The sequence below is a fragment of the Heterocephalus glaber genome, unplaced genomic scaffold (genome assembly GCF_053883595.1).
Source record: "Heterocephalus glaber isolate CG9 unplaced genomic scaffold, H.glaber_assembly_v1.0 deba00001606, whole genome shotgun sequence".
Lineage (NCBI taxonomy): Eukaryota > Metazoa > Chordata > Mammalia > Rodentia > Bathyergidae > Heterocephalus > Heterocephalus glaber.
In genome coordinates this window covers 10,106,980-10,134,700 of record NW_028258377.1, presented here as the reverse complement: position 1 = coordinate 10,134,700, position 27,721 = coordinate 10,106,980, and the positions used below count along the sequence as shown (strand labels likewise).

At 38.9% G+C, this 27,721-nt stretch overlaps 1 long non-coding RNA gene and 1 pseudogene across 1 annotated transcript in view; one reads left to right on the top strand and one right to left on the bottom strand.

Moving 5' to 3' along the window:
• The window catches only part of LOC110344441 (uncharacterized), a 261,618-nt gene that overhangs the window by 24,838 nt on the left and 209,059 nt on the right, over positions 1-27,721 (top strand). The window lies entirely within an intron of this gene.
• On the bottom strand, positions 23,675-24,254 carry LOC101712655 (acyl-protein thioesterase 1-like; annotated as a pseudogene).

Below are 27,721 nucleotides of genomic sequence, written 5' to 3'. Positions count from 1 at the left end.
GGTTTTCATGTCCGGGAAGCTCTCTGTCCAGTGGTGGCTTCATTCTCCACCTCCCGTCCCCCACTCACTGGCTGCTGTATCACAGAAACACAAGTGCAGCTTGATCTGCTTAGGAGAATCCTGGGCACAGTTCCCAGAGTGTTTAAAAAGTGGGTTAGGGTCGGGGATTTAGCTCAGTGGCACCACACCTGCCTCATAAGTGCAAGGTCCTGAGTTCGATCCCCAGTACCACACAAAAAAAGTGGGTCCATTTCTCTGATTCCCTCTTACCAGATGGAAGTTATCAGAATGGCTGTCATCAAAACATCAAAAACAACAAATGCTGATGAGGATGTGGGGAAAAGGAGCCCTTCCACATTATTGGTGGGAGCATAAACTCATACATCTGCTATGGAAGTCAGTGGAAATTCCATTTGACTCAACCCTATTTCTTCTCCGTGTATTCCTGAAAAAGTAAAGATATCAAACTATAGTAATACATGATACCCATGGGCATAGCAGTGCATTTGAAACAAAATATGGCATATATCACAGTGGAATACCAACATAAAGGATGATAAATTCGGCTATGATGGCTTTCCTCATGATAGCCCACCCTGCTTCCTCCAGGGTGTAATTTTATCTTGCTTTTTCATCTTTTACTTGGCTTTTACTCAGCGCAAACTTTTTCTGCAGAGCCAGTTTCCCCTTCACTCTTCACTTTTATCACCCAACAGGAGAAAGCTACTCCTGTGAGCTTCTGGCAGATGTGAAATTTCTCTTACAAACAGCAAGACTCTATAGTGCTGCTACAGGAAGCAAGGAAAGTGGACCTGCTTCTCATATTTGGGCTAACAGTGAAGTTTGATGTTGATTAACTCTTTTCTTTTTTTCGGACAGGTTTTTCTTTCTTGAACCCAGACAGTGAGCCACAGCACTCTGAGTAGTTGGTGAGCACATAATCCCCAGTAGGTAGAGTCTACAGCCCCTCCCAGCTTGAAGCTACAGAAGACAGAGACCTCTACTCCCTTAGCACCTCATAAAGAATTACGGGGATTTGTATGTCTCAGGGAGAAATGAGATAGGAGATGAAGGCATCTCTAAGCTGGCTGGGGAAGTAGGCCTGACTTGTTAATTACAAGGTCCTGGAAGACAGGCACAGGAAAGTTCCCAAAGCCTTGCATGTGGACTTCTTGCAGGAACTGGAGCAGGCTTTCAATAGGATGGCCTGAGCCTGACCTCGGCCAGAGAAGTGGGATCCAGGCATATAGAGGCTCTCATAGATTTTCTCAACCTTTGGGCAGCATAAAAGGACAGACACCAAGAAGAACTTGCTTCATGGCTTTCCTCATGATAGCCCGCCCTGCTTCCTCCAGGGTGTACTTTTATCTTGCTTTTACTCAGACAAACTTGCTCTGCAGAGTCAGTTTCTCTCTCACTCTTCACTTTTACTTTTTCAAATAAACTTTGCCACCGCATTTGGGGAAAAAAAGAGAATAAATTCAAGTCATTCACAGGAAGATGGGTGGATCTTGAGATTATAGTTAAGTGAAACAAATCAGACACAAAGTTAAATATCACATGGCTTCTCTCATATGAGAAACCCAATTATACATAAAGAGTAAAATAAAGGCAGACTTTGGAGTAGGGGGAGAGGATTAAAAGAGAGGGGGAAGAGGGATGGAGGAAAGCAAAGGGGACCAAGATGATTATGACGTGATATACATACATACATTTACACCAACCCCCCAAAAGAAATGTAAATTTTATGTATTGCAAACATATACCAATTTTTAAAAAGTAAGCAACCTTTAGGATTTCTCAAGTGGTCCTATTATCATTACTCAAGCAAATTCATTCTTTTTTGCCTTTTTCTAGCAAGGACTTTCTACTTTTTTTTAGTACAAAACCAAAGGGAGATTTGAGACTTGAATAATAAGACTTCCTGTGGAGAGTTGGGAAGAAATGACAACAATGAATAGTTCCCCTGTCAGTCAGTGATCTTAGGTGTTTACCTACAGCAGCTATCACAGCGTGAGCATCAGCAGTTAGGCCTCCCATCATGTTATATACAAGACCATGTTTGACCTTGATAACCCCAAATGATAGTTATAGCCATTCCATGAAATTTGCCACACAGGAAATGGCAGTCAAAGATCTGTGAGAAAAGGGAAGTATATCTGAAAGCATGGGGTGGACACAGGCAGAGCGACAGTGACTAAAACAGAATGGCACTTAGTGTCAGCCTGAGAAGTCTCTTAATAGGTGAGTTAGCTACCTCAGAATTACACTTTAGTGGAAGCAGTGTTGGAAAGCAGAGAGGAAAGACTTCCAAGCCCTTAGCAGAGAGCACTTAATATTATCTAAAAAGTTCAAATGAAAGTCATCATTCCATTCCATTAGAAACTATTTTTACAATGTTCAAAGAGCCACCTCAAGTAATTATGGGATTCAGCCATACTGCCAAAGAAATCCCCACACAATCTAATGTGTAGTAGGAGCAACTTGAATTTCCTTGCCTCATTTGTGGAATATGCTCCTTCTATACCTTCTGTGCTCAATAATGGAAGTAACAGGGAAGACCCCTCCAGGCTGACAGCACTTTAGTACAACTCTATCCTCACTGCCTCGTACAGAGTTTGTCAAACACTAGGGACCCAGTAGATGTTGGTTGTTGGAATGATTAAGCCCATAACTTCTTGCTATGGGACTCCCTCCTTGTTTCAGATTCCAAGACCTAGTAAGTGAGTAACACCAAGCAATACTCAATGACCCCAAAGTGTCCATTGACTTCTTATGTATACACAGGGAGTGGATGGCAATCTGTACTCTGCCTGCATAGCCTTGAGCTCCAATAGTTAACAAAGGATTATAACCATTACCTACCAGGATGAGAGGCTTTCTTAAAAGCTCCTTTGGCAAAGTCCCTCTGCTCTTGAATTCCACCATGTGTTACATGTCTCTGGTGCCCTGCCAATGTCCTGCCAGAGGGCAGGGTGTCTGTGTAAGGGATAAGGATGTCTGATAAATATTAGGCAAACTGGGCTGGGGATATAGCTCAGTGGCACAGTGCCTGCCTGGCAAGTTTGAGGTCCTGAGTTTGATTCCCTGTACCCCCACCCCCCAAAAAATTAGGCAAACATGTGATTTTACCCTGTGGGCATGATTCAGATCCTTAGGAGCTTCACAGAAGAGCTGAGCCACAAGATATTTCTCAGCAACAATTTTCCAGATAAGCATATATCTCCAGAGCTCCTCCCCTCTCTTGGGAGAAGAGCTAAACTGGCAGCAAACTCTGCCCCATTCAGTCCTTGGTGGTCCTGTCTATGTTTCCACTTCTGTGTGGTCTCTTTGGAAGAGATTATAAGAACCTTCTGAGAATGAAAGACTAAGGGGCAGGAGTATCTTTGTTAGCTATGCCCACCCAGCTAAAGCCTTTCTGATCACCCTTGCTGAGTGTAAGGACTTGGAATAGAGCTACTCAGTTTGCTTTACTCTGTTGTTCCTCTTCAGGTAGTCCATCAACTACCTTGGATTTGTGGGACCACCTGGGATTTTACTTACTTGGGGTAGTAGTAGGAGGGGTGGGAAATGGTAAAAACTACAGAAAAAAACCCTGAGTTTGGAAATAACTTAGGACTTGAGATCATGTTGTGTGTTATGTCCTCATGAATGTATTGAGGACCTGGTAGAAACACACAGGGTGTATGATGTGTGCTTGTAAAGTCCTTATCTTATGTTTCACTGTGACCTGCTACGTCAAAGACCAGTGACTCATAGTCAAGGAACAATTCAAAATCATCTAAAACTATGTGTCACAGTGTAGAGGAGAGAGAGATAGCCCCCAATACCCTCTGGACCCTCAGAAGTGAGACTTATTTTGGGGCTAAGATGATGTAGATGAACACATAGAGTGAGGATGTAAGGGGCCAAGACTATGTGAAAGCACAGGGATTGGGAGTGATGGGACAGAGTGTAGCATGGGGCGTGCCCTGGAGTGACTTCACTGTCCGCTGGACCAGGGAATCAGCTACCTGGAGATTCAGTACCATCTTTACAATCTTAGAGATTGCTCTGAAAGGTTGAAGAATTAGTGTGACACCCTCCTCCTCTGGGGATGGGAGGCTTTATGTTAGGCTTATGATCCTAGGCTGTAGGGTCAGACTCCATACTGGCTCCTGGCCCAGCCTCTTAAAGGCCTTGAAGCTGAGCAATTGCTTCCTCTCTGTGGGCCTCCTTTCTCCCTGAAAAATGAAATTCCTGACTCCACCAAAGGTATGGTCATGAGAATTTAGGACACATGTATTCCATGGTGTGTCTGGTAATTGCTCATATGATTATTATTGGTGTTATCACTGTTAATTTACTGATAGAGCAACTGAGGCTTTGAGGGCTCAAATAGTTTATCAAGCTTATATAAACTGCCTGGGTCAGGACTGGAGCTGAGGTCCTCTAAGGGTCAGCCATACATTCTAGCTCTGAGAAGAGACAGAGTTTGTGGTGGGAAATAGAGGGGCATGATGTTTAAGAGGCAGGCTTTGGTGTCTGAGGACTCCATGTTTCAGCCATGATATGAGAGGCAAATTACCTGATGTCTCTTGGGCATCATCTTCCTTACCTGGTAAGTGGGAGTGCTGCCATTTCTTCACATGAACCGAGGAGGAAATGGGGAAAGATGTAGCTGGACTTAGGCAACCAGGCACACAGGAAGTGCTGGGTAGGTGGACTACATATCAGACTGTCTTTGCACAAGCACACAGGATTTCTCTGGTATTTGGAGGGAAAATGGGGTCTCAGATTTACTGACAGAAGGTTTTATAACTGGAGACTGAGCTCACAAAGGTGCTAAACCTAAATGAGCTCATCTACTGGCTAAGAAGCCTTCAATCTGGGTATCTCCTTTGGAAGAACCAAATAAAAGACAGCAGAGCTTCCCTAAGAGGACTCTGGAAGCTGCTGCTTAGCCTGCAAGATCCCTTGACACTTCCAGAGTGGAGGAGGACAAAAGGCTGCCACCTGCTGTGCAGCTGCTCTGGGCTTTCCACAGTGGAATCCACCTCCACTTCACTTGTTTTTGCTGATTCTGGGGTAGAAGCCAAGTTGGCTCAAACATTGAGTACTGTCTTTCTGCCAAGTGCTGAATTTACTAATATATCTTTGCACCCCCAACTGAGGGCATGAATTGGTGAGGTTCCAGACTTCTCAGCACTAACTACATGGGTCAGGAAGAATTAATTATTTGGTTAATGACAGCCATTTAATAAACATCTAAAACGTAGTCAGGGAGTCACAGTACTTGGTAGAGTGCAGTTGAGTTCACCTTGTTATTCTATGTGAGGCTCAAAAAGGAGAAATAGCTTACGGCCATGGAGTTAGTAGGTGGGACTGGGTCTCAGCTCAGGCTGCAGTCCATACAATTAGCTGGATCCAAAGGCTGGGTAAAGTAAGAACAAAGCAAGGTAAACAGAGCACTTCTACTTCTCTTGCTCAGCATCTGCACAACATCAAAGCTGAAGGGTCAGTTCTGCAAGGCTTTCTGGAATGGGGCCATGGTGAGCAACAGGAGACAAAAGAAATTGAGGTGACTGCTCTCGCTTCACAAACTCCTAACAGTCCTTTGTGCTGTTTGGGCCACTTTCCCTGCTTGCTCCACCCACCCAAGAGACTTGAATCAAACCTTGGCTTTGCTTCTTCCTGGACCAGTGACCCTGGGCAGGTCCTTTAGTTTCTTCCTGAAGCCTCAGTGTTGCTCTTACAGGAGAAGAGACTATTACTTGATGCCTGAAATATAAAGCATCATCTGCCACATAGGAAAGGCTTGAGGAGCAAGATTTCTCAGCTCCCTGAGAACATGCTAGGCCACCCATCTTCAGTCAAAGGATACCAACTGGCCTCTGAGCCAGCACTTACAGTATTTATTCTCCTTTGCCCCCATCCTAAAATTGGAGAGAGATCTGATATATTCATTTAATGTAATGTTGACTCTTGTGTCAGAACACCTAGTTTCAAATCGTGTCTTTACCATTTACTGCCTGTGTGATCTAGAGCAAGTTACTTGTATTGTCTGAACCTTCATCTCTTTTCTGTAAAAGGAATAATAATGGTGCCTATGTTTAACACCAAATGAGAATATACTATTTTTCTGATACTTTGCCAACTATTTTACATAGCATAAACATAAATAGAAAAAACAGTTATAATTCAAATGTTTCTGCAGCAGCTTCTGTATGTCAGGCTCAGCAGTAGATGCTGGGCATACTAATGAAAACTTCCCTGGTTCCAGCCTCTTGAGAGTCACTAAGTCCAGTGACAAAGACCCACATACCTGGCCAGAAATGTCCTGGGCATTTCCTGACCAGTAGCAGCAAGTAAAGGGCTGTGACAAAGATCTACGTACCAGTAAATCAAGAAACAAATCGAACATCACAAACTACAACAATTTTAGGAAGAAAATGAGACTGGCTAGATGATAGAGAATGACAGGTAGGACCTTCTTCATAAAGGTCAAAGAAAGTTGTGAAGTCTGGAAAATTCTGCCTTCTTCAATTTCCCGCTTGGAAATTCGTGTTCATTAGCATATTAAAGATCCTAGCAAAACTGTCAGCAAAGAAGCAAAGAATCCCTGTTAATTTTGTGTAACCTCGATTTTTTCTAAGTTGTTTTGACTACAAACTATTTTTCCCTTCAGAAGACCTTTTAATCATCTTTTTAAAATTAGTGTTATACCAAACACATTTTGAAGACCTGAACTTGGCTAATAATTTGTCTGTAATTAGCTGCTTTTGGCAGGCCCAGGCAGGACTCTTTGATGTGGTTATTCTTTAGACTTAAGTGACAATATGCTGGTGAAATGTGTTTCCAGGTGTCACATTCATCGTGCTCTTCTTCAGGGTTATTGATTCTTCTCTCTTTGAAATTCTCTCTTGATACATTTCTTCATGTCTTTGTTAGCAAACTAGTTCTCATTCTCTTTGCCGAGGGGTAAAAAAGATCTTTTCAAGGGGCAGTGGATCCAGGTGAGCTTTGCAGCAGACAGCACATCATAGAGGTGTGATGACATTCTCCTGGAGCTAGCTCAAGGCATCTGGACCTGTGTTTAGAGAGCACAAGTCCCCTTTAGAATTCAGAAGTGACAATGAGGCTGCCATGTCAGGTGGCAGAGATATCCTGGGCACTCTGACCAGCACCAGCAAGTGAGGAAGGGCTGTAAACCTCAGTGTGAGTCTCAAAACTAGATGAGGCTAATCCACTGTGACTACATATTAGGATGGAGTGTAAACAAGGCAAAGGATGACCTCACAGCACAAAAACACGCCTTAAGCACAAAATTTTTAATATTTTGGGCACTAGTCAGAGTCAGAAATTCTACCATTGGGAAGATGTAATGAATACACATGTTTCCTAAAATAAAAGTGTAATAATTCATGAACTTGGTACCCAGATGAACTTGAATTTGAATCCTGACTTGGGTGCCACGCTACCTCTATGACTTTATTTACCTTCTCTCTAAGCCTCTATTTTCTCATCCATAGAGTGAAGATATTGCTACAAATGTCATATGAAGATTAAGTGGAATAGTTGCAGTCATGCAATGGCATCCACTTAGATATTTTAAAATATCATTTTGCCTCCCTTGTTCCTTGTGAACTGTGCTGAGCTGTTAATGCCATAGGATGAGTTAATCATGAGATTAGTTCTGAGAGCTGGGGCAGGGATTGGAAGAAGGGCAGTTGTGGAGCACAGAATAAAGGACTGCAGAATTGTAAGAAAGCTCAGAAATGGCCAGAGCATGGTGGCCCCAGGCCTACTGGGCCAGTGGCTGTAAGTAGTAAAGTATAGGAGGTTTGTTGACCCACAGAAACGATGAAGTACAGGGAAGAGGTAGACAGGCCCTAGGGAAACCTTTGATTCCCTAGTGCCATTGCTCAGAGGAAGACATGTATCTGCAATGCATAGTGATAGCCAAAAACCAGTTCTGTAGCTTTGGCAATGATGTTCTGTCTGTGTTCAGGTGGCCACCTGGTCGAAGCACATTTATCTCTCCATTTCCTTGCCCCTTCCCCAAACACCCCTTCCCCCTCCTAAGGATGCTGGAAGTGTGTGCAATAGATGACCTTTCTCATTCGACTTAAGATGACCTGTCTCATTCAACTTCTCAGTCTACAGGTAGGGAAACTGAGACATGGGAGAGACTGTTCTATTCAATGGGAGCATGATCTATTTTCTTAACTCCACATGTCACCTTAGACTCTTTAAGCTATGATACTATATAACAGTAAAAATAATGCCAAATAAGAGTACTTGGCAAAATGCACAATGACAAGCCATGCATTTGAAACCAAATATTAACAAGCTAAAAGTTGTCTTTTACTTTTTCCCTTTTCTTTCCTCTTTTTGCCTATTTGCTTATGGTAGTAGTGTAGCAACTACCTTGAAATGTGACTTGAAAGCTATCTTGAGGATGGCAACAAGCACCAATGAGCCAAAACATAGGCCTCTTGGAGTCACCACAAATTCTGTGTCAACTTTGGCCTCTATTTTACTGTGTACATACCATAGATTGATTTCAGATATGTACTGTCTATACCCACGTCAGGCTACAAATTTGAAAGCTGTATGATTTCAACTTTAATTTTTCTCAGAAGCTTCCACTTCTTGATAACCATCTAAATAATTGACATTAATTAGACACTCCGTGCAAGGAGTTTTGCTAACTGCATGCATCATTGAAGAGTGTCATTGCAGCTGGGTGTGGTTTTGCACACTTATAATCTCAGCATTCTGTGAAACTGAGGCAGGTGGATCACAGGTATGAACCCAGTCTGGACAATGTAGAGACTTAGACTGTGCCTCAAAATTTTAAAAAAAGAAGGGATGGGGATGTGACTCAGTGTTAAGGCTGTGGGTTCAATCTCCAGTACTCAACCCTGCCTCCTCCTCCTGCAAAAATAATAGTGTCACATTCATTGTACAGATTAGAAAAATAAGGTTAATATTAGTGAATATCAGGCAAGTAGGGGTTCAGATCTAGAAACTAGGGATTATTTCATTTGTTCCTCTGAGGATTTCAAGCCCACACAGAATGGGTAGACCTTCCACAGAGGACTTCCTCCAACGAAGTCTGCATATTTAGTCATTTTAAGATACTGCATGTTTATTTTCAAGTTGTATGTTAATTTCATGTCACTTATTCCATATTCAAGACCTATGTTACCACTCGTGAAATGTTAATTTTTGCATCTTATCACAAAATCATTTTTCTTAAGGTATGCACACCAGTTACTTCTAAAACAATCATTTTAAAGGCATTGAAATTAATGAAATCTTACAGATAAAAATCAGTGTCAATAATCCTCAAATATGACTTCCTTTCTACATTTGGCTTTGTTTGGGCTGCTATTAAAAATGAATCAGGACTTCCTGAAAGCAACATGAGATATCACAAGTTTTCAGAATAGAAGGAAAGCAGCCCAGATGACACATGCATGCCTAGGCATGCCATGAAGTCATTTGAGTGTGACCCTGTCAGCTCTCTGGTTATTCAGTCAGCTGGCTGCATCCTACACTCATCCTAGCCATTATACATTTCCTGATTCCACAGTTCTCAAGCTGTCAACACTGGGAATGATTGCGAGGCAGATTCAGATAGTTTTGGGGAAGACATCTATTCAGGGAATTGCAGGATGATGTCATCTTAGCACTGGGTCTTATGTGCCCATCAGTCAAACAAGGATGCATGGTTGGAAATACTCAAGAAAATATAAAGAACTTCCTAATGACCGGTTATCAATAAATGGTAACCTTGTCACTTTAACAAACCAAATTAATACCAAGTAATCTCTTTTTTGTGATGTTGAAGGAGTCAAACTTTTAAATGGAGGGTTGACTTACTGACTTTTGTCTTCCCTTCTCTTGAGGCTTTTGACAAGGAACAACACCCCCCCACACACACACACACATTCATTCCTATGAACTCCAGACTTGTGGTATGGGATTTTTGAAAGATTAAAGGTAGTATTATTGTCAGAGGCTATAGGATATCACTGGCAATCTTAGCCTTTATCACTTGGTTGAGGTGAGTTTCAGGTTTCTCTACTGTAAAGTTACTACTTTTCCATTTACCTCTATTCTTTAACTATGATCTCCTAAATCTAGCCTTGTGCCTTCAAAGAGACAGAGAATAACTTAAATCTTAAGTGCCATAAATGCTATTTTTCTAAATTACATTTTTGAATTGATTTTTCCTGGTATTAAAAATACAGTTGAGTTTTAGATGTTGGCTTTATATATAACATTCCTAATTTACTTAATCTTTTCTGTAGATTATTCTATAATTTTCATATATAAAATTACATCTGTGAAAAACTGTACTTTGTGTAGTCCTTGCACACTGATATTTTTCTCTGTCCTATTACAGAGACAAGAACTTTCAATACCATGTGGAATTGATGTATATACAGCAAGCATCATTGTCTCATTCTTAAAGGAAAAGTTTTAAACACCTTATTAAGTTAAATATTCCATGCATTATTTAGAAAGTTTCTTTGTATTTTGCTAAAAGTTTTTATTTCACTTATTTCTGTGCATATCTTTTTTGCTTCCTTTTAGCTTGAATTTATTTTAATCTTTACTAATCTTTTGAGAATGTCTTGTTAATACCTAGTTCATTGATTTCTTTTTCTCCCTCCCTCCCTTCCTTGCTTTATATATACTTCAGTCTATAAATGTTTCTCTTAAGCACAACTTTAGCTTCATCTTAGAATTCTGATGTTTGTTTCTTATCTTTCCTGGTTCAGATATTTTCTAATTTGCATCATAATTTCTTGAACCGTAAGTTATATAGCACTATGTCTCAATTTTGAAATATGAGGATTTTCTAGGATAACCCCATACCCACACACAACCCTAATGCACCTTTCCTCCGGACTGTTCCCTGTGGGAAGGTTAGTCTGAAATATTTGATCCATCATTATGAGACATAGAACTCCTTTTTGAGTTTTCCGTAAAGGCTTAATTCTCCATGAAGATTCTCTCATGCCCTACCTGTGATAAGTCAGGGCTTTTTCACTATAACAAATGCCTTATAAGATAACTTAAAAGAGAAATGATTTATTTAGACTCACAGCTGTGGAGTTTCAGTCCATAAACAGTTGGATCCATTGCTTTAAGGCCTGTGATGAGGTGGCCTATGGAGATGCAAGCTGCTCACCTCATGGTGGGGAAGTGAGAGGGGAATGGGAAAGGAGTGGGGTCTCACAGTACGCCCTCAAGGGCATACCCCCAATAACCTGGAGACCTTCTACAAGACCCTATGTCTTCATGGCTCCACCACTTCCCAAAAGTGCCACCCTGAAGAGCAAGTGTTTACCACCTGGACCTTTGAGGGGTACACTTAAAATCCAAACTGTAGTGCCACCCCATTTCCTTCTTGTGGTATACCCTCTCCAGTTCCACTCAGCTCAGTTGTCTGCCACGTTTCTGTCAAAAGGGGACCACATGCTCTTGCTTCTTTCTTGCTCATATCTGCGCTCCTTCCCATCCCTCCTTACAGCAAAGACATTGGTTTCAATTAGTCCCTGTCTCGCCCTAGTACATCACATACAGGATATTCTTAGAGTGTATCCTAATTCCTGACTGACAGAGTTGTCTGCCACTAGTCACAACCGCTGAGTGTGTGCCAACTGCTGTCTGGCAGAGATGTGTGTCAATGAGTGACTTTGAACTACTTGCTTCACCAGACACACAGCTGAAACTCTGGGAGTGCTTCTGTTTCTACCTGGCCCCTCTCCTCATGTCTAGTGCATTAGCTTTGTTGTCAGAGGCTTTGACCACAGGAACAAGATAAATGTAAATTAGGCCCTGGGGTCTAAGTACTTGTGAGCAATTTAATTACACAAATTGCAATGGTTAGCCTTTCTATTGATTTTATAAATTCAAGGAATCTTTAAAGAGATTATTCTTGGAATGAGCAACCACCACAACATTGATTTCTGTGAAGTTGATGGTACCTGGAGAAGGGCCAGTCCTATTGGTCAGAATATACTTGGGAGGACGTGAAGGGAGAGACCCTTTCTAATGAGGCTCCGAGGGGTTGTTGAATGTGGAATGAGCAAGTGGCCTGGTCCAGGCAGACTGCTTTACACAAGGCCAGCTCAGTTCACTCATGCTCCCCTCTCCTTCCTGTCATCAGGAGTGGATATGCCACTCCCCCACCACACACACACACACACACACACACACACACACACACACACACACCTGCCCCAAATCTGGGTGCTCTGGACCACAGGATAAGAGGAACATCAGAACTTTTTAATGCAAACTGTAATCACTTAGTCCTGCATACGTTCACATATGAAAAGAAATGTATGTATCAATAGAAAGGGCTAATAGTCACAGTGACTGTCTTTTGTCAGAGCATGGGTTATAATGTACAGTCTTATGTTCAGAAGTGCATTAACATAGCCAAAATTCAAAACTTTCTGTTTCCTGAGCCAATTGTAGGCAGATAACCTAGGGAAATAGTTGAAAAAATAAAAATATAGAGGTATAAGACATATAACAATGAGTACTTTTAAAAAATCTATGAACTGCATGTGGTGGTGGATGCTTATAATCCCAGCACTTGGGAGGCTGAGGCAGGAGGACCTCTGTTAGTCTGAGATCAGCTTGGGCTGTGTAGTGAGTTCAAGGCTGTCCTGAATTACATAGCAAGACCCTGTCTCAAAAAAAAGTCAATCAATTTTATGTAATAGATTAGATAGGATGAACTAAATGTTGATAGTTATAATGTAAAATATGCAGGCTTTAAAGCATTTACCAAAGAATTTTAATGATTTGGAACACAGCACAGTACATGTGAAAAGAAAAATACAAGTTACAAATTCTATTTATGATATTTTCAATACAATTTTATGTAGAATATACATTAAAGTCTTCTCAGTAGTTTGCTTCAGATGACAAGATCCTAAATAACTACTTTCCCCCATACTTTTACTTTTCTATTTTGTCCAAGTTTTCTTTGTGATGGTGGATATTATATACACAGACTGAAAATTTCACATCAGAAGTGACTTTGGCCCTTGGGGTTTAGAACTTTGCTTAAACTCCAAGTCAAATGAAGGCTTAAGTGAATATAAATCTCTCTATCCATCTAATTTTCTCACTAAATTCAAGATTAAAAGCTTATCCGATTACTGCACTAATAGCCACAGCAATGCCACCAGTTATTTGGAAGTCATGTTAAATGTGAGTGCACAGATACATGAGGAGCAGAGGGTCTGAGGTCAGAGGATGATGCTCCAGCATGGGCATGAGTCAGCCCGTCTTCCTGCAAACCCCCTTCCCTGGGCTTGTCACTGAGGAGAGTCACACTTGGCATAGTCTACTCCGAGTCCATGGTCTAATTCAACTCATTTATGTTTGGGGACTCGATATGTAAAATTCCTGTGGATTTTGGATAATTGGTACATTTCCCATAAAGCCACCAAACTATACAACCATGAGAGGCACTGTTCTACGTGTACAGCACGCCCTGGGCATGACAGGGAACTGAACTGCAGCAAGGATGTTTCATAGATCATTTTGGAGGGCAGGGGCTCCTTACCTGAATGACTTTGCTCTAGGAGGTGACCAAGGGCACAGACTGCTTGCGTTCTGCTCTTCCACCATCTTGAGGGACTTCTGCTTCTGGCTGTGCAGATAGGATACAGGAAAAAACAATAGAGTGAAAGTGTTCTGATTTGATTCTTAATTTCCTAGCACCAGCAGAAACCTATTCATTAGATTCAAGAATTAATCTCTTGATCCTAGAAAAGTGAATAGGCGCTAGGTGTTTGGTGAGGATTAACAGCCTCAGCCACAGGCGCTAAGTGAAATATTCTACCTGGAAGAGTTTGTTCCCATCAGAGAACTCATGCATCTCCTGTGGCACCCTGGTGCCTGGTGGGTTCTGGGTGAATCCCTCAGGAAGAAACAATCTGTCTATATGAGCAGTGAGTTCTTAACATCCAACTCAGCCATCCTTCCAACCATAAGCCACTGTGGTCGCATTTTCTTTAAATTAACATGTACATGCAAACGTTACTCTAACCTGTGGGTACTCTGTCACTTTAGTTTTCTTGACAAGTGACATATTTACCTCTGGGCTCTTGTTCTGATTTGTTCCCCACAATAACCTCTTTATGCTAAATTCATCCCACACATTTGAAACCCTTACTTTAATAGCCACATTTCGAATGATGGCACTTGTATGAAGTCATCTCTGGTCTTATCAATTTTTAGTAGACATGTATTAAGAATCCCTTAGCTGACAAATACTGTTTTAATCCTAAAGAACTATCAACAAATTTAGGATTATGTGAGTTTACCTTCTAATTGTGAGTCTAGACTGTGGTGTAGGGTTATTTGCAAACTGAAGGATGTTTTCAGGTGAAGGGGATATGGGTTTGGCAGGTAATTGGATTATGACTTTCTCCAGATCCTGGCATGACCAGAGGTGCATATTTATGTATGCTTCCCTGAGAGGAGATGAGTGACATGTGGTCAAAAGACCCACTGATCCACCTGAGGAGAATGAATTTTGCCTCAATGTTCTAATCGCCTAAGAGAGTTCCCATGGCATACAATTTCCATCTTTCCTGATGCCATTGTTTCCTATACAGATAGTTGAACTGAAAAGTAGCACTAATAACAATGGTAGCAAGAAGTTCTTACTATTTGCCAGGCCCCCTTCCTAAAATTTAATACTCATGTAGTAACAGCTACTCTCATTTTCCAGATGAAAAACTGGGAATTAGAAAGGTTAAACACCTTGTGAAGTTTAATTAATGCTTCCTATGCTTACTTGGTTGGGTTTTTTCCATTCTGAGGAAACCAGTCTTATTTCTTCCTGTTGTACTTAAGAATCAATTCTTTCTGCTAAAGTTTACAGAATACCTATTTTATGTCTTCATAAGAACAATGAATTGAAGTTGGTTCAATTCCATTTCAATTTTCCTTAGAATAATTCAGATTGTTTCCTTGGGGTATGACAATCAGTAACATCATAGAATAAGAATGTTTTTAAACCCATGAAGATTAATACAACATTATTTATAATAGCAACCATAGAAGCATACATATAGAGCTATTTTAGAGTGTCTTGAACATTTATTATATTCCTAAAATCTAAATTATCCAGACAACCTCATTAAGAAAGAAAACAAAGTTTACATGATTTTTAGAATGACACATATGGATGACCAGCTGCAGGCTATGCCAGGAAAATCATTTTCTGAATTCTTTCTAAATGATGCTGTTTGGGAATTCTTCCCAAGATGGTGAGAGATGGATGCAGACTATCAGTTCCGAGTCCCTATCTGTTTGCCAGCCCTGTGATCAGCCGGCTACATCTGTTGCTCAGTAGACAGCAGATCTGAGCAAGAGCTGGGAATTTTGTCAGCTCATGTCACAAGCCTTAGCTTCTTGTCTGATCAGAGGATGGGGACAACAGTGGCAGACCCTACTGGTATAATTGCTATTTAAAAAGACAAAACACAGAAAAGAGGAGCATTGTTAACCCAGTTTCATGGAGCCAAATCTCAATTTTTTTAGCCTTCTAAAGCAGAGCCAATAATAACATCAGAGGGCATTGGAGTTTATTCAGTGGCCAATGAAAGGCAGGAATTGAGAGTCATACTCTTAGATCAGTTCCTTCATTCCTACCTAAGCAGGAGAAAGAAGCAAGGTTATATGCTACCTTAGGATGGGGGCGGGGTCAGATAAATTAATAAATGGGCAGAATGGTGACTTTCTCAAGAAGGCACCATTATCTTCAAGAATTTTGTTTACCCTTTTCTCCTTGACTATGTTTGGCCAATTCTTGAGCTCTGGCATGGAGACTGTAAATAGTGACAGTGTTGGAGGGTGGGAAATTTACTATGGAGATGCATTACAGTGAGATAATAGTGAAAATGGAGTGCAAGCAGCAGTCAAGATGGAGGTGACATTGGTTTAATTCAACCTGATTCTGTTGGGTTTAATGTCTTGTTTTTCAGAAACCTGCCATCATAAAGTCAGGCATTCTCAGTGCCTGTGCTGGTCATGCAGGGATGCTTGGATTAGGGTTCGGGAATGGAAAATAAAGAAAATAGGAGGGGAGTAGAGAAAAGAAAATAAAAGTGGTGATATGATGCCAAAGTAAGTTTCCAGGGCTAGGGCTTCCCGCAGAATTTGGCTAGCAATCTATTATCAACCCAGCTCTCACTTCTGCTTGTTAACCTGATGCATTCTCTGGGCTATTCAGAAAAGTGATAGGGAGGCAGGACCTTCTTATCTTTCCACTGCTTGGTCTGCTACACAATTAAACTTCTGGGAAACTGAACAATTACAGAGATGCATAATATTAAGACAGTTTTGTGTCTTTTCAAAACAGATCCTGGGGTGGAGTGAGGTTTGATGAAAGCTGAAGGGTCCAGCCCTGAAAATGAGCAGTGTCAAGTCCTTCCACCTGGCTTTGCAATATTCTTGCTAGGTCTCATATGTTCTTACTTTCTCTGGCAAAGTACATTTTTTTAGTCAGCCCACCCACATTACTGCTTGCCTCTTCTGCTGCCCTGGGGCAAGCCAGAAAATGAAGAGCAACATGTCTGGGCTCAGGGTCCACTAAATAGGTTGCTAGAAAATTTGATCTGCTCTTCAGGGTTTTCTTTCTTTCTCCCAAGTCATCTTAGAGACATTTATTACCAGATTTACTTTCCTATCCCATCATGATTTCAGTCAGATTTTGTGAGTTAACCTTTGTGTTTAGGAAGCAAATGGTTTTTCATGTAAATTTCTCCTCTAAGGCTCCTTGAACAATGCATAAGTCAATATCTGCTTAGCTCCAAGATATAAGAATATGCAAAGCACATTAGATTTGTTGGGCCTCTTTCTTATTTTCAAGATTCATGTTCTTATAAACACATACCTAAATAAATTTTGGCAAATTCCTTTTTGTCTTTGCAAGTTCTCAATTGGCTTTCACTTGGATAGAAGGAGAAACAAGCATACTTTGGGAGAGTAGAAAAATTGAAATGGCTAGAGATTTCCTTGAAGGTTCCTTGTGCTCTGAGAGTAGAACCATGGGTGGGGGGCTGTGTTACATAACAGGTTCTATCCAACAGTATACAGCAGCGCAGAACTGGATTTCATTCCCTGCTCTGGGAATGACTGCTGTGTGACCTGGGCATGCCTCTTGGCCTCTCTGAAGCTTGGGGTTTTCAGGAATATGGGGATTGATTGTAGTTAAGTCATAGGGTTAGTGAAAATACTATATGAATTTATAGCCCAAAGGGCTTGGCACTGAGCTCGACATATTAAGTAATCACTGCAATGTAGCTTTTATGCATAAGAAGGACTTCAGAGAGGAGGCTGACCAGTCTTGAAAACTATTATTGACTGAGACCCTGATATCAGAACTCATGAATCTGTGTTTGGATATACAATTGCAGGAAATTAAATATCAGCTTTCAACAAAGCATTGACTGGCTCCCAGAAGTCATATCACAATCTGTTATTTTCCCACAAAAAAAAATTGTGGCACAACAACATTTTTGGCTTTGTATCTTTCCTCACCCAATTCTTAACTCCTAATACAGTACTACTGTGTATGATATGTTCCATAGGTGGTAATATTCTGATACCCCTTTTTTTCAGTTTGTTTCTCCCTCATTCCATTCTCTATGCATACTCAATGCGTTTTATAAAATCAGATGAAATAATAACATGTATAATATTTCATAGCCCATTTCTTTCACTGTGATATATTGTGAATAGTTTTCTACAGCAATAAATATTATTCTACCTAATAGCTATATGATGTCAAAGTTGATTACATCGATTGTTTGAAATTTCCATTTTCTAAATGAAATTTTAATAAAGATCCTAAAGTACGTACCTTTGTATATAGCTCTTATGTTCATATAAAACCTTCTAGCCTCAGAAGTTTTCAGTCAAAATATATACAGATTTTTAGAGCCTTCTTTACATCTTGCCAAATTTCCCATCAGAAATTCTAGATCAATTACACTCCTGCCAGAAGAGTGCTGGTTTCACCTCACCATTGCCAACTGAGGTATTTTGATTTAAAAATATGTGCCAATTTAAAAGATGAACACAGTCTCTCAATCTTCTTTTGATTTATAAATCTTCAAACATTTTCACACATTTATTGGCTTTTCCTCTTTGCTGAACTGCTTTTTCTAAACTTTTTCTTTACTATAAAATTGAGCTGTGGAATGAAGATGAGAATATAGTTCTTCTCAAAATATGTTGTTGGCTTTGGGGACTGAAGATAAACTATATGGAAGAGCAATGACATGCAATCACTTCTTCACAAAACAAATTACTGCAAGCCTCATAGATGCTAGATGTACTTTGGATATAACAGGAGTAGAACAAGGTTTTCCAATAGTAAATATGATCATCATTAAGGATCTTAGGCCTAAATAGTTATCATGAGATGATAAAAGAATAGCCCTTCCACCTTAAAATGTTTATTATAAGCTTCTTATGAATACTACCTGAGCTAGTTCTGAGAATTTTTCAGGGAATTTGAAAAGATGTTTCTTTAAGTCATACTTATGGAATACTAAGATATAATATTCAGATAAAGAAGCTTGGAAACCCAATCTTATGTTACTTTTGTGAATGTTTTGTACTAAGGGCTTCAATATAATCTGTCACATGAATAATACCATGGTGATTTTCAACCTTAAATTGCTTCTAGGCTTAACATTCAAACTACATCCCAGAAGGAAACCTTTCTATAAGATAATATGCATGAAAGAACAGGTAAAACCCACCCAAGTACAGAACTTATTCAAGCATATATATTCATCCCTCCCAGAGCAAAACAACTTAAATCATGGGGTGTGTGTGTGTGTGTGTGTTACAGAAACACATAGAAAAACTTGTGACCATCCCACACTTTAGTGAATCAGGGTCAGGGGTTGCAAACTTGGATGCTTATAATAGCAAGATTGTCTCACAGTTGGGTTAGTCATCTTTCCATTTTTATGATAAAATGCCTGAGAAAATCAACCTAAAAGTAGAAAAGATTTATTTTTAGTCACAGTTTCAGAGCTTTTGGTCCAGAGTGGAAGAGAGAGGACCCAGGGGTCCCAGTATCCTCTACAAGGGCAATCTCCAGTGACCTCAATTCCTTCCACAAAGCTGCATGTCCTAAAGGTTTTGCCACCTCCCAGTAGCACCACAGGTGGGCAACTAAACCTTAAACCCATAGAGTTTTGAGGAGATGCTCCAGATCCAAGCAGAACTTGAGAAATGTAGTTGCAGTTTGTTTCCCTTTGTGAGATCCAAGACCAAGCAAAGAACTTGTGTTCTTCACCCAAGTGAAACAGTCCCAGTGCTTTTACACGTGCAGATGCATACATGCACAAGCACATGTCTAGACATGCTGCTCCCTAACTCCCGTGACTTCACCTTCACAGCCAACTCTCCTCAGAGGCATGTTTCCCTAGAAGGTATATAAAGCACAGATACAGGACTTCTCTGACCTTGCCCCTCGGGCATGCATCACGATCCTTCTCCTAGTTTACACAAAAACCCAGTGAAGAGCTAAATAGCTTATACTTCAGAATATGCCAGGTAAGGTTTGAGTCTGGCCTCTGTTACTTCTCCAGATCTGTGGTTTTGAAGTAGTTACCCAAAGATATGTAAAGTTACTAGTTTGCTTCTCAGAGAATAAGAGCATAACAATAGTATCAACTTCCCAAAGTAGTCATGTGGATTAAATGAGATAAAATGTGCAAAGAATTTAAGAGTGGGACCTAGTAAGTACCTAGTATCTGGGAGCTGTCAATATTAGGATTGTTACAGAAATTTCTAAATACATTGGTCTAGTTCTGAGGAATTGATACAGCTATGCTGGTCTGTACTACTTTTGAAATGCAAGGAGAAAGAATGGCTGAAATATGTACTATTTTTTTTTTTTTTTTTGGTGCCGGGGATCGAACTTGGTACCTTGTGCTTGCGAGGCAAGCAGCAGAACCACTGAACTAAATCCCCCTCCCCTAAAATATGTACTATTTAATGAGAAAACAAGATTGCGAGTCATTCCTGTAGATTTTTTCCCAGTGTTTTCCTTTTGTAAGTAGCTGGTTCTCAGAACAAGCATGTGTACTGCACCTATTTAAATTTCCCCTTTAAAATAATGCAAAGCTACTTTCATTTCATTTTACGCACTGAGGGAGACAATCCAGTGAGATGGTGATTTTTGTTCTCAGGGCATGCCGAAGAAGGAACCACAGCCATCTTGCACTGTGTTAGAATTCAGTGCCCTCAACAGATACTGGGAGCCAATCAAAAGACAGCTCAGAGCTTAATCAGTTTCTTCAAAGACAAACATCCCAGGATACCATAGTTGTTAATCCCTTCTTCGTAAAAGGGAAGAATTTTAAAAATGGGTATTTTTCCTCTTTAGCATTGTCTCTATTTTAGTTATAAAAAACATTATCGAAAATGATGTAAAATACCCCCCAAACACAGTAAAAAGTTAAAATCATTTTAGTCCTACCAAATAGTGTCAAAAGCCACGGTTAATATGTTGATATACAGTCCTTTTTCATATACAAAAAGATAAGGGAACATGTCAGTGTCATTTCTTTGCTTAATAAAGCATGAATAAACATCCATGTAAATATGCACATAAAGCATAAAATGTTCATGGTTCCATGCCATTCCATATTGAAATAAGATCCTTATTTAACCAACATCTTATTTGTGTACATGTGACTTGTTCCTGATGTTTTTATTTCTATAAACAAGGAATAGCTTTCTAGCTATATCTATAAGCCCACACAAAACTGTTTCCTCAGGAAGAAGTTCAATTATGGGTTAATGGGTTTTGACAGTTTGTAGGGTTTTGACATGTTTTGCTTGGGAAGTTTGCACCAAGTGTTATTCTCAGCAGCATGTGAGATTTACTTCAGTCACAGAAGATAAGTCCTGGCTAGTTTAGGCCAACCGTAATAATTCCCCAGCCCTCACCAGTGATGAGGTTTGGCCACAGGGGCAAGGACGGTTCTCGCCACCAGAGCCTGAAGGAATGTCTCCATGAGCCTTAGAAATGGGTTCCTCTTTGATTCAAAGAGACATGGAAGGGAAAATACATGTTCCCTTGTCTCTTTTTCTAGTTCATAATGTGAGAGGAAAAGCATAGAATGAGCTGGTGCACCCAGAGAATGACCATCAGCGTAAAGAGGTGACAGACATAAAGATGGAAAATAGTAGGTCCCTGACAGCCTGAGTCACAGGTGAACTGCCAGGAGCCAACTCCAGACCAAACTCTTGTGTGAGACAGTCGATGTATTTTCTCAACTACACTTAGCCAAATTTTTTATAATTTGCCGTGAGCAATATCTGCTATAGCTTGGATCATGAATGTCCCTCAAAAGTACATGTGTTAAAGACTTGGTCCCCAAAGTGGTGCTATTGGGAGGTGCCAGAACTTTAAGGAGGTTATTTGGGATGTGCTCTGGAGAGTATTGTGGGATTCTAGCCTTTTCCTCTTCACTTCCTAGCCACTAGTTGGGCAGTTTGCTTCACCATACACTCTCGCCATGATGTGCTATCTCATCAGAGGCATAGCCAAAGGGCCCTTGGTCTTGTATTAGAGCCTCAAACTATGACCCAAAATAAACCTTTCTTTTTATGTTAATTATTACAGGTATTTCATTATGGTAGGAGGAATCTGACTTGTACAATGTCCAACCTGAGTGATAAACAAAAATGACATAATTTTTTCACTTTATTTTTTATTTTAATGTAATACAAGCATAGATGTGAATAAAGAAAATATAAAAAGCACTCTTCTATGAAAAATGAACAAAGTTTCATAACAAAATTATAAGAGAATAATAATTGTTAATACACTATGTCATAGCCTTTTTTGGTCTTTTTGGTACTGGGGATTGAACTCAGGACCTTGCACTTGTGAGGCAGGCAGCAGAACCACTGAGCTAAATCCCCAACCCACTGTATCATAATCTTAAAAGAAGTTATTTTCTTGATTTCTTCTTTTTTTAAAGTCAGAATTATATTTTATTTCACATTGAGAGAAACCATGAAAAACATTTACATTGTTCCACATTACAGCACAACATTTCAATGGAATATTTCTTGCTATAAATAAGATTTTACTAATTTGTATAACTGAAATAAGCCTACAGTTTTTCAAGGTAAAGCAGAATGACATAGTAAATGATTGTTTACAAATTTTAAATTCAGATAAACATATGGCTTCATTATAAAGATCCTATATAGTCCATTACCAGATTATTTCCAGATCAATTAGCACTGCAAAGGTGCATTCTTAACATTATTTTGGTAAGTTGAAATGCAGCAGAAAATTAACATAGTTCAGAAATATTAAGCATATATTTTTGCTACATTTTAAACTGTATGGTAACTCTTCCATATTTATAGGGTTCTGATTAACCTTTATTACCCCAAAATTTGTTTTCAAATAATTTTTTACTATTAATCTGGAAATTTTGACTATTTAAAATCAAATGATTTGTTTCTGTGTTTGCACAAAAGACTAATTTTAAAAAATAATTTGAAGTGAAAATTTCAAATAAGACCATTGGCAGATAAAAATAAAGCAATTTTTTCTAATGGATTGTTTTCTACAGTAGTTAGTTTCAAACATATGTACAGAAAAGTAATGTGGCAAGGAGACTCAATAAGAAAATAGCTTTAAAAATCAGTCTTAAATATTTCTGTACATACCAGAATATGCTCTAATTACTCATTCAACTGCTTACAGAAAAAATAAGATTTCATTATCTGAATTCTAAATAAATAAGTCTAAATTTGAACTAAAGTATAATTATTTGAAATATATAATACAACAAGTTTAAGTAATGTTTGGTTTCTTTTAAAGTTATATAGATTTCAAATACCACATGTCTGTAATTCAGAATGTCAAATCATAGAATGTATTGACAGTAGATGTATGTGGCAGGGAGCCAATATATTTGGTCTGTTATGAAGAATAATCACAAAAGAAAACACTTTTTTCTTGAGAAAATAAAATATTAAAAATAAATACTATCAAGGAAAAGAAAAACTGATCCCCCAAATAAAGGGGCCATTAAATGAAGAGAGCCATGTTACTCTTTACTGACAAAAGCATTATCCCTATTATCAAGAATAATGTAATAACATCTAATTTTTATGTATTACAATCATTATGTATAATGAACATATATAGGAAAATACAGACATTGCATGATGACTAAGCAATTTTGGAATAAATCCATAGACTAAGTCACAGCATGCATAAATCATTTATTCCTAAACTATTCATTTTACCTGAACAAATTAGCATACTGGTAATTTTCAAATGATGTAATAAAAAATCTTGTTGCAGTATTTTATTATTTTGCTGAATTATATTTGACAAAAAGGACCTAGCTGCCTCACCTGTTTTAATACTGGTATATTCTGGATCACATTATATAAATACATGTATAGAAACTTAAAAGATTATAAATTTCCCACAAGGAAACGTTATAGTATATCATTAATGTTTATTTGCAAAACATTTTAACGCTGCAAACGTTAGAAATTTTAAGATTGGGCATAGGAAAAAGTTTATACTCTACTACAATGATGCTGGTGTACTTCTACACAAGGCCTCTTAGTGTTGTCAATCAGTTGGAGGTAGGAGTTTATCAATGAATTGCTTGACATTCATCATTTCCTGTTGACACGAACTATGCATCATACCTTCATAGGTTTTGAAGATTACACTGGCTGGATTTACCAACGATTTTAGTTTTTCAACAGTAAGGAAACCAAACAGGGGAACTAAAGGGTCGCAATTTCCATGGCACTGGAGAATAGAAATGTCTTTGTTAACACCACTGATAGGACCCTGTGGAAATGAAGCCCAAAGTGGAAGCCAGCAACTCAATGCAGTGACACCCGCCAGTTTCTGCTGTGTAGTTAGAGCAGTGTGTAAAGATAAAGCTCCTCCCTGAGAAAATCCTCCCCAAATAATTCTTAGAAAGAATGCCATTCTTCACCTCTTGCTCTATTAAAGCTTTTACATTTTCTGCTGCCTGTTTAATCCGAGGTTCATCCTCCGAGAATCTGGTGAAAGCCCAGTGATATCAAACCAAGAAGGCATAGCCATGTTCATATTTAATATTACAGGCATAACTGGCGCATATGGGCAGATATATCTGATATGTGAACTTCTGCTACCTGCAAAGGCTTCTGCCCATCCATGCCCAGTATCTCCCAATCCATGAAGGAAAATAACTGAGGCGGTGGCCTTCCGGGAGGCGGGCACGATGGCTGGCATCGGAGCAGACATATGCGGACAACGCATCAGAAGCAGAATGGAGAGCACGAGCTTGGTGGTGGCCCAAGGGCTTGCAGGTGGAGAGTTCCGGTCTGCCTCAACGGCTTGATTTTTCTTTTTTAATAAAATACATTGCTTTTGCAAACTGCCTTTTGTGTCAGTTGCTTTTCTACAGGGGTATTGCCTTCAGATGCATTTGTAATGATATATTTAAAATATTAACCTTTTGTTGTAAATGATACAAATTTGTTTCAAATTTTCTAACATATTGAAGTTTAAAATTATTTTCCGTACTTACACATGAATCTATTTCCTTCATTTCTTCATTTGCTTTTATAGTTTAAAAGTATTCTGCCACATGAAGAAAACACACTCATATCTTGTTCTAGTTTTTTAATGGCTTTATTTTCTGTATTATTTAATCTAATTTTTAGTAAATAATAAAGATCCAAGTTTTTCTATTCAAAATGTAAACAAATCCTAATGAAGGTTTTGGACTAGAAAAGGACAAAACTTCCCAAATTGATGCATAGCGTCTTTATCTATATTGATACCACAATTTGGCCCATTTTGGAGTTTTTTAATTTTTAAAATTTATTTTAAACTGATACATAGAAACATAAAAATTGTACATATCTGTGGGGTACCATATGATGTTTCTATACATGTTTATATTGTGTAATGTATAAATCTGGATAAACATATCCAAACATTTATTGGTTATGGTAAAAACATTCAAAATCTTTCATCTGGTTTTTTGAAATGTACAGTATATTATTATTATAGTTGCTTTACTAGACAATGTATGTCAGAACTTCTTCCTCTTATGTATCATAGTTTAATACCCATTCATCAACCTTTCCCCATCTTTCATTTTTTTCTTTCGTTACCTTCTGTTAGCCATCATTCTGCTCTCAGCTCCTACGAGAGCAACATATTTAGATTCCACTTATGAGTAAGTTCATACAGTGCCGGCATATTTAACATAATGTAATTATCTCCAGATTCATCCATATAGTCAAAAGTGACATGATTTTATAGTCTTTTTATACCTGAGTATTATTCCATGGTATGTAAGTACATTTTAAAAATTCACTTAACTGTAGATTGGTACCTAAGTCGTTTCCATGGTTTGATTATTGTGAATAGAGCTACCATGAACATATGTCTTTTTGACATACTGATATCATTTCCTTTGGAAGTGTATACCAGCATTGGGACTGCTAGGCCATAGGATAGTTCTATTTTTAATTTTTTGCAGTACATCTATATTATCTTCCATAATAACTACACTAATTTATTGCTGTGGTTTAGATCTAAAGTGTCTCCCAAAAGTCTCCTGTGTTCAGAGGTGGGGCTTTTAAATGGTGATTGGACTCTGGGTGCTTTGTACATCAGCAGATTAATCCATTGCTGAGTTCAGCGTTGAAAGTTCTATTTAGAGGTCTGGTCTGGTCAGAGGGAGTGCCTCATAGGGGTGGGACCCAGAGGGGTGTGTTCTTGTTCCCTTCTCCTCCCCTCTCTCTCTGCTTCCTGGCTGCTATGGGGTGAACAAGCTGTGGTCCACCATGCCCTTCCATTGTGCCATTTCTGACTTACTGAGACTGCTACAACTGAGAGCCAAAATAAACCTCTCCCCCTTTGAGTTGTGGGTGTTGGTATTTGGACACAGAAATGAGAAAGCTAATAACATTTATATTCATACCAGTAGTATACAGAGGTTCCCTTTTTTCTACATCCTCACCATCACTTGTTACCTTTAGTCTTTTCAATGCTAGTCTTTCTTACTGGGGCAAGATGATACCTCACTGTGGTTTTGATTTGCATTTTCCTTTGATTATTCTATTTTTTTTCATGAATACCTGTTTTCCCTTTATACCAGACCATACTACAGTAGTAATTATACTCTTTAATACATTTTGTTACCTGGCAATATAAGGGTAGCCTCACTATTCTTTTGAAAAAAAAATTTTTTATTGTTACTGATTTCTTTAAAATTATTTTAAAATATCCCCTAATATCCTATTAGGATTTTTGGAACTACATTAAAATGTAATTGACATCTTTATAAAACACTATTTAAGACCACATTTCATCTGCCACATCATTAAAGTGTTACTTGGTTTTTCTCCAGCATCTTGTTTTAATTTTCTGCATATAGTTCCTCTGTTGCTTTTAACTTTTTCTCTAAATGATTAGTTTTTTTAAAGTTGTGAATTTGCCTCTATCATCGCAGAAGAAACGATCGTTACTTTAAAAAACTGTATGATACTGATGTCAGTACCAACTCTTTAGTACTAAATATAGTCAGCTAATTATGCAGTTCTCAATCTTTCAAGAAATACAAATGCATTTTAGACAGGAGCAGTATCAAAGTAGACACTTAGCTTTCATTAGTGTCTTCAGTATTACGAACTTCCTGCTAATTGAAAGCACGGGATAAAAGGGTGCTGTATAGAGAAACTTTAAAAATACTATAGTGATCAGAATTTGGGAGAAATTCAGCTGCTTCAAGAAGTACTAGCTTTGATATAGAGGAAAATATACCTCCCAACCTGCAAGATGTCTGATGAGCCAAGTTTATGTCCCCTGAAATAGAAGAATGAATTCCAAAAAACAAAGGAGGTTAAGAGTAGGAAAGGTTTATGGGGGAACAGGAGTAGCTCCTAAGAGACAGGAGAGGTCCCGGAAGTGGGTTGCCACTAAGGCCCTTTGTCAGGGATAATTTATACAGCAAAGTCACAATATGGGTACAACATGGGTCAAACTACAATCAACCTATGGGATTATAAGTATAGCTGCTTAGCTAATATTGATTCAGTAGGGAAGCAGGTCACATAGCAAGGGTACATGGAAAGAACAAAGACTTTCTTGGGAAGGGTTGGGCCCAGACCCTCTGGTCACCCACTTCAGTGACTGATGCTTATCTGGACTTTACTGGGCCAGGTGATGCCAATTATGGTATAATTCCAACTCCTTAGGGGAGTCAGGTAGGCCTGGTCTCTGCATTTTTATCTTTAGTCCTGGTCTTCTTCAGATGTGCCTCCAGCCACAATTCTGATGTCTTTATTTTTCTGCTGACTTCCTTGACAGCCCAGTCCCTTTCTGATTGTATATGAATTTCTATCTAATTTAGCTGCCTGTAATAGCTTCCACCTGTCTAAAGCAAACTTAAAGTTTGTGTTACTTCATTTGTTTGAAGTTTTTATGGTCTTACTACTCCCACATTATAAATTAAAAATAGTTATTTTCTTTTCATTACACTTTTTGAATTATATTTCTAGTGTTTTTTAAGGTTTGCCATATATGTCTTAATTTATCAAAATCAGCTTGAATTTTTTATTAGCTTAATTCCAGTGAGGAGTGTGTGTGTGTTCTTTGTTCTCT